This window comes from Schistocerca americana, chromosome 6 (assembly GCF_021461395.2).
Source record: "Schistocerca americana isolate TAMUIC-IGC-003095 chromosome 6, iqSchAmer2.1, whole genome shotgun sequence".
Classification (NCBI taxonomy): domain Eukaryota; kingdom Metazoa; phylum Arthropoda; class Insecta; order Orthoptera; family Acrididae; genus Schistocerca; species Schistocerca americana.
This window is the reverse complement of record NC_060124.1, coordinates 418,655,318-418,668,314: the sequence shown is the minus strand read 5'-3', so window position 1 is coordinate 418,668,314 and position 12,997 is coordinate 418,655,318. Positions and strand designations below refer to the sequence as shown.

The 12,997-nt window shown below is 46.5% G+C and overlaps 1 pseudogene; it reads right to left on the bottom strand.

The window, feature by feature from the left end:
- Positions 1-7,748: 7,748 nt before the first annotated feature.
- LOC124620616 lies at positions 7,749-7,866 on the bottom strand (annotated as a pseudogene).
- Between the last annotated feature and the right edge of the window lie 5,131 nt (positions 7,867-12,997).

Genomic DNA, 12,997 nt, shown 5'->3' with positions numbered 1-12,997 from the left:
GCTTCCTAGTTAGCGGGGTGTGGGCGACAGTGCACAGACTCAAAACTACTTACGTGGGCCGAACGTACATTACGATTAAGAGGATGTGTGGCTAGAATGGCTCACTACCAACATTTAGTCAGGATGAAAGAAAGAAATACAGTTTCCAAATTTACCTTGCAATATCTATTCCAAAAAAGGTGCTTCAAATATGGAACAAACTTTAGCTACGACTGGTTTATATCGAAATTAATGATGACTGAACCAGTCACAAAGCTGGGTAGGCATATCGTCATAATGACGAGTTTTGAATACAGAGCAAATGTTCCCAAAGCACGAACGTTGGCCTGGAGTTATGCTGCAGATTACGCAGTTACGGCGGCAACTCACAGCCAGACTGTCCACGTTCTAACCTAACTAGAACCCTAGATCCCAGATGCACTTGACATTGTTCTGTCACCACGACAAATACGAGGGGCACCAGTAAGCACTGCAACACTCTCTATTTCCGAAAGCAGGTTGGTTTTACTCGGGATTCCAACACGCCATACTGTTCCCCGTTTTGGCTAGAAGATCCTATTTTTCAACATAAATTGCGTTCATTGCGATGGTCTCCCGCCACCTTACGGGAAGATTCCGAGCTTCATGCCCGCATGGTACCAACCTACTTGGTAGCCATGCGGTCTGAGGCGCCTTGTCACGGCCCGAGCGGTTGTCCCAGTCGGAGGTTCGAGTCCTGCCTCGGGCATGGGTGTTTGTGTTGTCCTTAGCGTAAGTTAGTTTAAGTTAGGTTGAGTAGTACGTACGCTTAGGGACCGAGGACCTTACCACAAATTTCCAGTTTTTCTCCATTCTACTTGTCGACTTCGGAGCCACTGTTTAGCTGCGTTATTAAGAAAGAACTTGCCCCCTTCTAACAGCCGTGTACCGCAAGCCTCTAGAGGAACGGAAGGTTCCAAATGATTGGGAAAGAGCACAGGTAGTTCCAGTTTTCAAGAAGGGTCGTCGAGCAGATGTGCAAAACTATAGACCTATATCTCTGACATCGATCTGTTGTAGAATTTTAGAACATGTTTCTTGCTCGCGTATCGTGTCATTTCTGGAAACCCAGAATCTACTCCGTAGGAATCAAAATGGATTCCGGAAACAGCGATCAAGTGAGACCCAACTCGCTTTATTTGTTCATGAGACGCAGAAAATATTAGATACAGGCTCCCAGGTAGATGCCATTTTCCTTGACTTCCGGAAGGCGTTCGATACAGTTCCTCACTGTCGCTTTATAAACAAAGTAAGAGCCTACGGAATATCAGACCAGCTGTGTGGCTGGATTGAAGAGTTCTTAGCAAACAGAACACAGCATGTTGTTCTCATTGGAGAGACGTCTATAGACGTTAAAGTAGCCTCTGGCGTGCCACAGGGGAGTGTTATGGGACCATTGCTTTTCACAATACATGTAAATGACCAAGTAGATAGTGTCGGAAGTTCCATGCGGCTTTTCGCGGATGATGCTGTAGTATACACAGAAGTTGCAGCATTAGAAAATTGCAGCGAAATGCAGGAAGATCTGCAGCAGATAGGCATTTGGTGCAGGGAATGGCAACTGACCCTTAACATAGATAAATGTAATGTGTTGCGAATACATATAAAGAAGGATCCTTTATTGTATGATTATATGATAGCGGAACAAACACTGGTAGCAGTTACTTCTGTAAAATATCTGGGAGTATGCGTACGGAACGATTTGAAGTGGAATGAACATATAAAATTAATTGTTGGCAAGGCGGGTGCCAGGTTGAGATTCATTGGGAGAGTCCTTAGAAAATGTAGTCCATCAACAAAGGAGATGGCTTACAAAACACTCGTTCGACCTATACTTGAGTATTTGCTCATCAGGTCGGGTTGACAGAGGAGATAGAGAAGTTCCAAAGAAGAGTGGCGCGTTTCGTTACAGGGTTATTTGGTAAGCGTGATAGCGTTACGGAGATGTTTAGCAGACTCTGCAAGAGAGGCACTCTGCAATGAGGTGTAGCTTGCTGTCCAGGTTTCGAGAGGGTGCGTTTCTGGATGAGGTATCGAATATATTGCTTCCCCCTACTTATACCTCCCGAGGAGATCACGAATGTAAAATTAGAGAGATTCGAGCGCGCACGGAGGCTTTCCGGCAGTCGTTCTTCCCGCGAACCATACGCGACTGGAACAGGAAAGGGAGGTAATGACAGTGGCACGTAAAGTGCCCTCCGCCACACACCGTTGGGTGGCTTACAGAGTATAAATGTAGATGTAGATGAACCTCCCCATCATCTACATACTGCTTCCCGCAGAGTGCATACTTCATTGGTGACACAGACCAATCCAGGTGTAGACTACTCTCAGTCGGATAAACGTATAGAAAGTAATCTTCCGTGGCCTGTTGAATGAACCATCCAAATGTCACACGATAACATGATATATTGAAACCAGCTGGAAATAAAATGAAGGATGGACGGGTAGGTAGCTGAACCGAGCTTCTCCCGCACCCTGGTCAAATGACACTGTGCTACGTCACTCCCTTCTGCTAGCTGTCGTAACAGCGGAACACGCAGTCGTGTGGAGCTGCGCGGACTCTATGCGCAACGGCGCAGGCGGCTGCAAGGCGCCGTGGCGGTCGTGCCGCGCCAGGAGAAAGGCGAGGCCCGTGACGTCACGCGCTCCGAGTACCACGCCCTTACTGCCGCGCACTGTGTCCGCAACACAGCGTGAGTTTCTATTGTTTTGCACCAAGCAGTCCGTATACCGGGCACAGCATGTCACAAGACACTACCACGGGGATTTGCTAAACAATCATCGACATCTCACAGCAAAAACACGCACCAACAAAAGTTTGTTGATTTCGAAATTCATGCCACAGGAAACAAAAAAACTCTCTGAAGCATGGATTTACGAAACCTGTTAAAAATTCCAGAAGTAGCTCCACAAAATTTTTCTCTGGTTATCTTCTACTTATTGTGCATGGTCTCCGAAGTACTCTCCTCCACAGTTGATAAACCGCTCCCAACACCGTTTCCACTTCCGGAAGCAGTCTTCGTATGCGTCTTGCTGGATCATGCGGAGCGCCGTCTGCAATTTTTCTTTATCTCGTCTGTCGTTGCTAATCTATGTCCCTTCAACGGGGGCTTGGACTTTGGAAATAAAAAAAAAAAATCTGCAGGGGCCAGGTCTGGAGAGTTCGTAGGATGAGGTAGTACAGTGATTTCATTTTTTGTGTAATAGTCACGCATCACGCGGGTGCGTTATCGTGGTGCAAGAGCCATGAACTGTCTCGCCAAATTCCAGGCCGTTTCCTTCTCACATTTTCAAAATGGCTCTGAGCACTATGGGACTTAACTTCTAAGGTCATCAGTCCCCTAGAACTTAGAACTACTTAAACCTAACTAACCGCCGGCCGAAGTGGCCGTGCGGTTAAAGGCGCTGCAGTCTGGAACCGCAAGACCGCTACGGTCGCAGGTTCGAATCCTGCCTCGGGCATGGATGTTTGTGATGTCCTTAGGTTAGTTAGGTTTAACTAGTTCTAAGTTCTAGGGGACTAATGACCTCAGCAGTCGAGTCCCATAGTGCTCAGAGCCATTTGAACCATTTGAACCTAACTAACCTAAGGACATCACACGCATCTATGCCCGAGGCAGGATTCGAACCTGCGACCGTACCTTCACATTTTCTCGCGGGCGTCGCAACTCATCACGATAGTACCATCGATTAACAGTTTGTCCCTGTCCCACGAATTCCCGAACTAATCCTTCACAGTCAATGAAAACCACCAGCATGGCTTTGTCATTTTACCTGACCTCGCGAGCTTTTTTCGGTCTTGGAGTACCTTTCCCAACCCATCATGAGGATTAAACCGTGGTCTCAACATCATAACCGTAGATCCACGTCTCATCACCAGTTATGATTCTCTTAAGAAACACCTCGTTCTCACGTGGCGGTCCAAAAGCTCATTACAGAGTGCGGGGCGGAGATCTTTCTGGTCTTGACTCGTGAACCCTGGGACGAACTTGGAGGCAACGCGATGCTCTGTCAGGATTTCATGACATAATCCAGCTGAAATTTTGCATTCTGCAATCTCTCGGACAGTCAGTCTTCGATTGGGACGCACAATTTCATTGACCTTCTTGATAAGAGCGTCGTCAGTAGACGCCAAAGGGCGTCTTGAACGAGGGTCATCTTCAACTTCCGGCCATTTTTAAACTATGTGAACCATTCGCAACACTTAGTATGACTTAAGCACTCATCGCCGTAGGCTTCCTCCATCATTTGGTGTGTCTCTGTAAAGGTTTTCTTGGGTTTCGTTGGACATTTAATGCAGACGCGCTCCTCCTTTAATACTGCCATCCCGAAATTTGCGAACAGTCCGACACATCCTTCTACTCAATACAGCACTGAAGAATAACAAACAGACATAGAACAATGAAACTTCCAGCAGTATACATTCAAAACGAATGTACGAGGTCAGTTCAAAAAATTCCGGATATATATATATATATATATTCAGAACAATACGGCGACTAGACTGGTATGCAGGTAGGCAAAAGAAAGCGTGCAGTGTTTGCTTATTTCGTTTGCAAATAAATTAAGAAACTTAACAACTGGTTAGTTCACGGCTGCAGTCACCCATAAAAACCAAAGCCTATGCGATGAGGCTTACAGTACCGCCTAATCTGTTCTTATTTTGTCGTAAGACAGTATGCAGGAACTTTCCTTTCCTACAAGAAACGGAGCTTTAACTACCCAAGTCGTGCCGGAAGGTCTGTGGAGTGCGCATTTGGAATTCTAACGAATAAATGGAGACTGTTTCACAGGCATAATCAGTGTTAAGCTGGATTTACTGTTAGCATTATCCAGTATTGCTACTGCCTTTCCAGAGATGGTTTTAACTTTGGAGATACTTCAAGTATACAGAGGCTGTGTAATCTGGACAATGAAATCTCATCAACCCAAGGCAGATGTTCACTGATTGCTTTATAGACAATGTTGGAAAAGTACCATGGCAAGACAAATCCATGTAAATGTAGTCGGTTACAATCGTAGTGAATCAATTTATCGCCTAGCCTGAAAGACTGTTTAATTTATTTCAGTTCATAAATACATGTAATTTCGCGTTTTATAGCTGCTATATAATAAAGCGTAGATTACACTGAAGTTTCGAAAGAAATTTATTTTAAACTGTTATTTATAGCTGCTATATAATAAAGCGTAGATTACACTGAAGTTGCGAAAGAAATTTATTTTAAACTGTTATTAACTGTAGATTTGCTCATTCAGCCGAATGGGATCACGCCAGGGAGCAAAGCATTGCTCCTTAGCGCTATTTAAAGTTTTGAATGACCACATTAGAGCAAACAAAATTCTTTTTAACAGTGATATTTACATCTTTCTTCTGTTGATTTCGGTCCGCAGGAAAATCATCACAAAACTGTTCATTCGCACAGTTGAAACTGTGCACTTCTGTTCTAATCCTTGAGCGACGCATCCCATATTTCAGGATATTTCTTCATCTCCATCTACATATACATCCACATGTAAGTACACACTCCGCGAGCCACCGTATGATGCGTGGCGGGAGGGACCCTGTACCACTCCTAGTCGTTCCCTATTTTATTCCACTAGCGAGGGATAAAGAACTGTCTAAATGCCTCAGTACGAGCCATAATTTCTGTAACATTTTCTTCATGGTCCTTACGCGGAATGTTAAGTTCCCGGCAGTAGAATCGTTCTGCAGTCAACCTCAAATGTCGGTTCTCTAAATGTTCTCAATAGTGCTCCTCGGATAGAACGTCGCCTTCCCTCCAGTGATCCAATTTGAGTTCCCAATGAGTCTCCGCAGTACTTACCTATTGTTCGAACCCACCGGCGCGCCTCTGAATTGCTTCGATGTCTTCCTTTAATCAGACCTGGTGCGGGTACCAAACACTCGAACATTCCCAGAATGAGATTTTCACTCTGCAGCGGAGTGTGTACTGATATGAAACTTCCTGGCAAGTTAAAACTGTGTGCCGGGCCAAGACTCGAAGGCGGGACCTTTGCCTTTGCGGGCAAGTGCTCTACCATCTGAGCTACCCAAGCACGACTCACGACCCGTCCTCACAGCTTCAATTCTGCCAGTACCTCGTTTCCTACCTTCCAAACTTCACAGAAGCTGTTCTGCATACTTTGCAGAACTAGCACTCCTGGAAGAAAGGATATTGCGGAGACATGGCTTAGCCACAGCCTCGGGGATGTTTCCAGAATGAGATTTTCACTCTGCAGCGGAGTGTGCGCTGATACGAAACTTCCTGGCAGATTAAAACTGTGGTATTGGCAGAATTGAAGCTGTGCTTGAGTAGCTCAGATGGTAGAGCACTTGTCCGCAGCCCGTGGTCGTGCGGTAGCGTTCTCGCTTCCCACGCACGGGTTCCCGGGTTCGATTCCCGGCGGGGGGAGGGATTTTCTCTGCCTCGTGATGACTGGGTGTTGTGTGCTGTCCTTAGGTTAGTTAGGTTTAAGCAGTTCTAAGTTCTAGGGGACTGATGACCATGGATGTTCAGTCCCATAGTGCTCAGAGCCATTTTTGGTAGAGCACTTGCCCTCGAAAGGCAAAGGTTCCGAGTTCGAGTCTCGGCCCGGTACACAGTTTTAATTTGCCAGGACGTTTCACTCGAACATTACTCAACAATGGGTCGTACTAGTATCCTGTGTACGGTCTTCTTTACAGACGAACCACACTTTCTTAAAATTCTCCCAATAAACCTAAGTCGACCATTCACCTTCTATATTAGAATCCTTACGTGCTCATTTCATTTCATACTGCTTTGCGACGTTACGCCTAGATTTTTAATCAACGCTACCGTGTCAGGCAGCATACTACGAATACTGTATTCTAACGTTATTGGTTTGTTTTTCCTACTCATCTACATTACATAACATTTTTCCCATTTAGATGTTGCTGCCAATCATCACACCAACTACGAATTTTGTCGAAGTCATCTTGTATCCCGCAGACTGCTGCTTACCCTCTCCGCCAGATCATTTAGATAGATAGTAAACATCAGCAGTCCTATCACGCTTCCCTGGGAACTCCTGAATATACTCTTGCCTCTGATGAACAAATTCCACGTTCAAAATGGCTGCATCCATGGTGGTTGGCGAATACAACTCTCTCGCGCGTTCCCGCCGCAAGTTCGTAGCGACACTGACGTAGTATACGAGGATTCATTGTTTCACAAGCATTCCGAGATAATGAAGGTGCGAGCTCGCGACAATATTACGTTCGTAGAGTTTTTGTTTTGCATGGTGGTGTTACGGATGCTATGGGTTTATTTGTCAACTGTCATTTTTTGTTTGTAGTGCACTGTTGCTGTTTGAGTGTACACATTGCCATTTTCTCATTTGATAATAGTGAGTGGAGCTGTGGACGTTAGATACTGGAGTGCCAAGTGGAGAAATCGAAACATTTCCGATATATTCTGCTGTTCGAATTCAATAGAGGGGTGACAGCAGAGGAGAAAGCCAGAAACATTGGCGCCGTTTATGGGGATAATGCCATCAGACAGAAGCACTCCGTCATCAGGCCACATGTGGCCTACCGGGACCATCCGACCGCCGTGTCATCCTCAGCTGAGGATGCGGATAGGAGGGGCGTGTGGTCAGCAGACCGCTCTCCCAGTCGTTATGATGGTTTTCTGTGACCGGAGCCGCTAGTATTCGGTCGAGTAGCTCCTCAATTGGCATCACGAGGCTCAGTGTACCCCGAAAAATGGCAACGGCTCATGTCGGCCCGGATGGTCACCCATCCAAGTGCCGGCCACGCCTGACAGCGCTTAACTTCGGTGATCTGACGGGAACCGGTGTATCCACTGCGGCAATGCCGTTGCCCATCAGACAGAGCACGGCAAGAAATGGGTTCCTAAGGAGGACTGTTTCGACATCAGTGATTCTCCAATTCAGGAAGACCTTCGGGGATTGATGAAGATCGTTTCAACGCATTAATCCACAAAGACCCACGTCTGTACTCGAAAACCGGAAAATGTGATGAACTGCTATCATTCCACCATCGTACGACATGCGGTGGTGAAGGTTCAAAAATGGTTCAAATGGCTCTGGGCACTATGGGACTTAACATCTGAGGTCATCAGTCCCCTATAACTCAGAACTACTTAAACCTAAATAACCTAAGGACATCACACACATCCATGCGCGAGGCAGGATTCGAACCTGCGACCGTAGCGGTCTCGCGGTTCCAGACTGAAGCGCCTAGAACCACTCAGCCAGGTGAAGGTTCAAATGTGGGCGTATGGGTACCGCATACTCCAAGCCACAATCACAAAAATCAGCAAGTAGCCCATAAGTGTATCTCTGCTTGCTCGCCATCAATTGGCTCTTGGACAACACCGACCTTTCTTCTCCAGTATCGTTATTGGTGACGAGAAATTCTGTCTTTATGCTCAAGCAAGGAAAGCAAAACAATGGTTGAACCCAAACAAAGCAGCAATTGTCCTACAAAGAGCTGCGCGCAATCAAAAAGTATAATGTTATGCATCTTGTGGAACAGCGAAGGTGTGGTGTACTTCCCCGAGGTGTAAACATCACTGCTGATATTTATTGTCAACACCTGAGACAACTCGCAAACTCAATCCAAGAACAACGACCAGGAAGACGGCGTGAAGTGATGCTACTCCACGCTAATGCCCTCTCGCATTCTGCCAGACTGACAAAGAAAGAAGAGTTGGGTTGGGATGTCATTCCGCACTTACTTTATTCATCTGATATTGCGACCTCAGATTTTGACCTTTTCTCCTCTCTATCGAACATCTTTCAAGAACCGCCTTTCCGGGTGAAAATACTCTCCGAACATGTCTCGACGAGTTATTCGCCAAAAAATCGCGTGATTATTACAGTCGCGGAATCGGAAAGTTCCGCAGCGTTCGCAGACTGTTGTAAATAGCAAAGGAGAGTTTGTTATTGATGACTTAAGTCTCTGTTAAGTATACCTGTCGTGTTTATTAAACTTACGGAAAAACGCTACGAACCTGTGCACCAACACAATAAATCGTTCTTGTTCATCGAACCAGTGTGTCTTAAGCAGTTATCAGTTGTATCTGTAGGAGCGATTACTTAATATTACACTGAAAAAAAAAAAAATGGCTCTGAGCACCATGGGACTTAACATCTGAGGTCATCAGTCGCCTAGAACTTAGAACTACTTAAACCTAACTAACCTAAGGACATCACACACATCCATGCCCGAGGCAGGATTCGAACCTGCGACCGTAGCGGTCTCGCGGTTCCAGACTGTAGCGCTTAGAACCACTCGGTCACCGTGGCCGGCATTACGCTGAAAGTCGATGTTTTTGGCTGTCATTGTTTTTCGGGCTGATTATAAGAGTACTGCATGACGGAAGAGACGCAGATATTCAGCATTACGGCTACCGCGACGACCTAACCTTGCCCTTGGGAAATAAATCAGCGGGTCAAAGCGGCAACCGCGATTCCGTATACTGCCAGCGAGAGGTGGACGGGAGTGGGCGGAAGTGGCGGCGGGTTCACCGCGGCGCCGCGTAATCTGTTTAATGTGGCTGACCCGCGTTTATTGCCGCGCGCCGGAGTCAGGTAATCGCTTTCGCGAATGCCAAAGTGCGCGCGCCGTCCGTTTTAACAGCGCGTCCGCTCGGCGCACGTTACGCGAGGAGACCGGGCCGGTAGGGTTCTGTCGGCGACAGAGTGGCACAGACGCGTCCGCTGCCGTTGCCACCGATTGCGGTTGAGCTGTTGAACTCTGCAGCTTCCGGAGGCATCACGAGTGCCAATAAACATTTGGCCTCGGATGAGCAGATTTGTTCTGCCGGTATGACAGCAAGTCTTTCCACAGAGGAAGCGAATCGCACGGACACGAATGTCTGCGCCCTCATCCACAAACCACAAACACACACACACACACACACACACACACACACACACACACACACACACACACACACACACAGATATGGTGTCCTATAAACTGCGTCCAATGAAATTTGTACCCAGAAAAGATCGACGAAAGGTCCACCGATCCGCTTGTCCGAATTCTGCAACTTCCCTGGCGAGTAGAACAGCCGAGGGTTTTAACGTGCTGTTGTACCGTGTATTAACTACAGGTGAAGAGAACCGGGAATGGTCGAGCAAGAACTGTAATTTTTTGTTTATGTTAGGGATTGAAAAACCGTGAAATCAAGATCGCCTTGGAACGTTTATTCCTTTGGTGGATTGCTAGTTTCGGCTTATAATCTAGCCATCTTCAGATCATAACACATTCTTGATTAGTATTGGTGCTAATGTGGCTTCACACATTGTTAAAATCATTCTTAAAATGACAACGTCCTTACATGACATGGTAAAAAGTAGCGTTTCATCGCTCGTGGCGAATTATTTGAACGATGATCACAAAGCAAAGGCATTATGCGGTTAAAACTTTTACTAAATTTTAAGAGCATAACGCATTTGTTTTATGGCCATCGTTCAATTACACAGCCCACGAACGATGAAAAGCTGTTTCTAACCATGTCATGTATGGATGTCGTCATTTTAAGAAAGATTGTAACGATCTGCGAAACCATAATGGCATCAGCACTAATCAGGAATATTTTGTGATCTGAAGATGGCTAGATTGTTAGCCGAAACTAGTAATCCATCCAAATAAGGATGTTTTCATGTGCGATCTTGACTTCATGGTTTTTCAGTCCCTAACATAAGCTAAAAATTTACACAAAATCTCCTGGTTGACAATGTCAACAAACTTGAAAGAACTGTAATGCCAAAACTTGTAGAATCAGAAGTGATCATAAATTATTTCATTTTCTATGTGATGCAATTATACATTTTTTTGTCTTGCCTTGAAACACTACAATGAGAAATATAAAAACAAAATTATTTTTTTTCTAAGGAATCCGGTGTAGCGTAATATCGATGACACTGCGAAAGAGACTGATAACTGTCTCTTTTGTTAGGTAAGAATGTAAAGGCCAACAAATAGATGTTTGTTTTATTCTTTGAGTTCCAACGCCTGCATGAGTACTACACAGGAGAACCAATCAAATGAAAACCGTTTCATCGTGAATTTAAAGCTAACCTGATACGCATCTTCATGTTGGAGCTACTAGCGCCACTCTTATGCGACTGACGCAAAATTTGAACAGACGTCATCTTTCAGATGTAGAAACACGCCTACCAACTTCAGCTGATGTCGGACAACTTCTTGGTGTCGCGATTTTTTCTCCGTCAGTGTAGATAAATTGCCTCTTTTACCTTTGACGTCAGTGGGCGAATTGCGCACAGGCAACCTGTCAGCCCCAGTGTACTATAGCTACTTCGCATCGCGTGTCATTCGTCAAGAGCGATACGTTTTCGACGTCACATCTAGGAGGCGGTCTGTTGTAATTCGACTCGGCAACGTACGTCAGGCCAGTACTAGCACGGCGTTAATACGAGTTGTTCGACGCGACGTGCGCGTAACTGCACCTGACTGTTCCGCATGACGTACGCAGCCGACAGCCATAACGAAACACGCGCGCCGACCCCCGCTGATCTGTTGGGGGGTCCGAATGAAGCGTTGACAGCGAGCATTGCGGCGCGTGAGTTACGACGCGTCAGTGGCGCCGCTCTGGCGGCCGTCGACTGCTGTCAGCGGCGCCAAAAATACGGCGTCGCAGCGCACCCGGGTATTACTTGCCGGGTATTTATCCTGCGGCGTTGCCGGCGGCCGGGACGCTATCAATCAGACGTCGCCCGTCGCCGAATCGGCGCAACGCGCCGGGCGCCGTGAAAAACTGCCCGGGTTCTCTTCCGTCTGGAGTCAGACACCTGTTCTCGTGAAACTAGCAGGCCGGAACAGCACGTTCAGCGGCCGGTCTGGTAAGCGGGAGAACACAGATTTCGTCACAGAACTTGTCACCCTTCCTGATTCACGCAGGGTATTGGAATGTGTGAGATTAAAATCTTCTGCGGTTTTAGGTCACGTCATATGTCTTCTAAGCGATCGACGTTTGACCTCTCGGCTGGGATCTTCTTCAGTATGTTGTGGTGTCCCCTGTAGATAGAGCACGTTCTCTAATAAAGGGGAGTTTTCCCATGCTTGTGGTGTAGGAGTGGGATTATTGGCTAAAAATACTGTGGCTTCCATTGGTGGGCCACCGTCTTTAAGTAGTAAGTGAAATATTCCCGCTCCAGTGCCGAAGAAGGGTGCTATTGGCTAAATCTCTTGTGGCTACCAATGGTGGGTGAACATCATTGTTTGGAAAGGAAAGTATCCCGCACTAATGCTGGAGGAGAATTATTGGTTAAAATTCCTCCTGCTGCTATTGGTGGGTGATTATCATTGGCTAGAAAAATGTCTCTAAGCACTATGGCATTTAACATATGAGGTCATCAGTCCCCAAGGCTTAGAACTACTTAAACCTAACTAACCTAAAGACACCACACACAACCATGCCCGAGGCAGGATTCGAACCTGCGACCGTAGTAGCCGCGTGGTTCCGGACTGAAGCGCCTAGAAACGCTCGGTCACCGCGGCCGGCCATTGGCTAGAAGCGAAACGTGCAGAACATGAGGGGAAATATTTATTAAAAATATTATTCTCCGCAGAGGTAGCTCGCTCGCACGCCGTGGACGCGTATTCACTTCCTTGATGGCGGGGACCACAATGAGGGAAGCCTACAGACAGCCCCCTCCCCCCCCCCCCCCCTATTGAAGTTACACGCATTTTTTGAAATTTCAATCGCTTCTCCGATTTTTCTTCTATAAATGTTGGTTTCCTTAGCCGGCACACGTACGTTATTGAAATCGGTGTCGACGGCACAGCTATCGTAACGTTCCACTACTGCCAATTTTATACTTTGTTTTAGCCGCGTCTGGCGTTCGTGTTCCTTAATATGTTATCCCCGTTTCGCCTATATGCGCTTTGCCGCAGCCACATGTCATTTCATAAACGCCCACAGCGTGGTGGCAATCGGGCGCAACCGTTTTCTCGAGG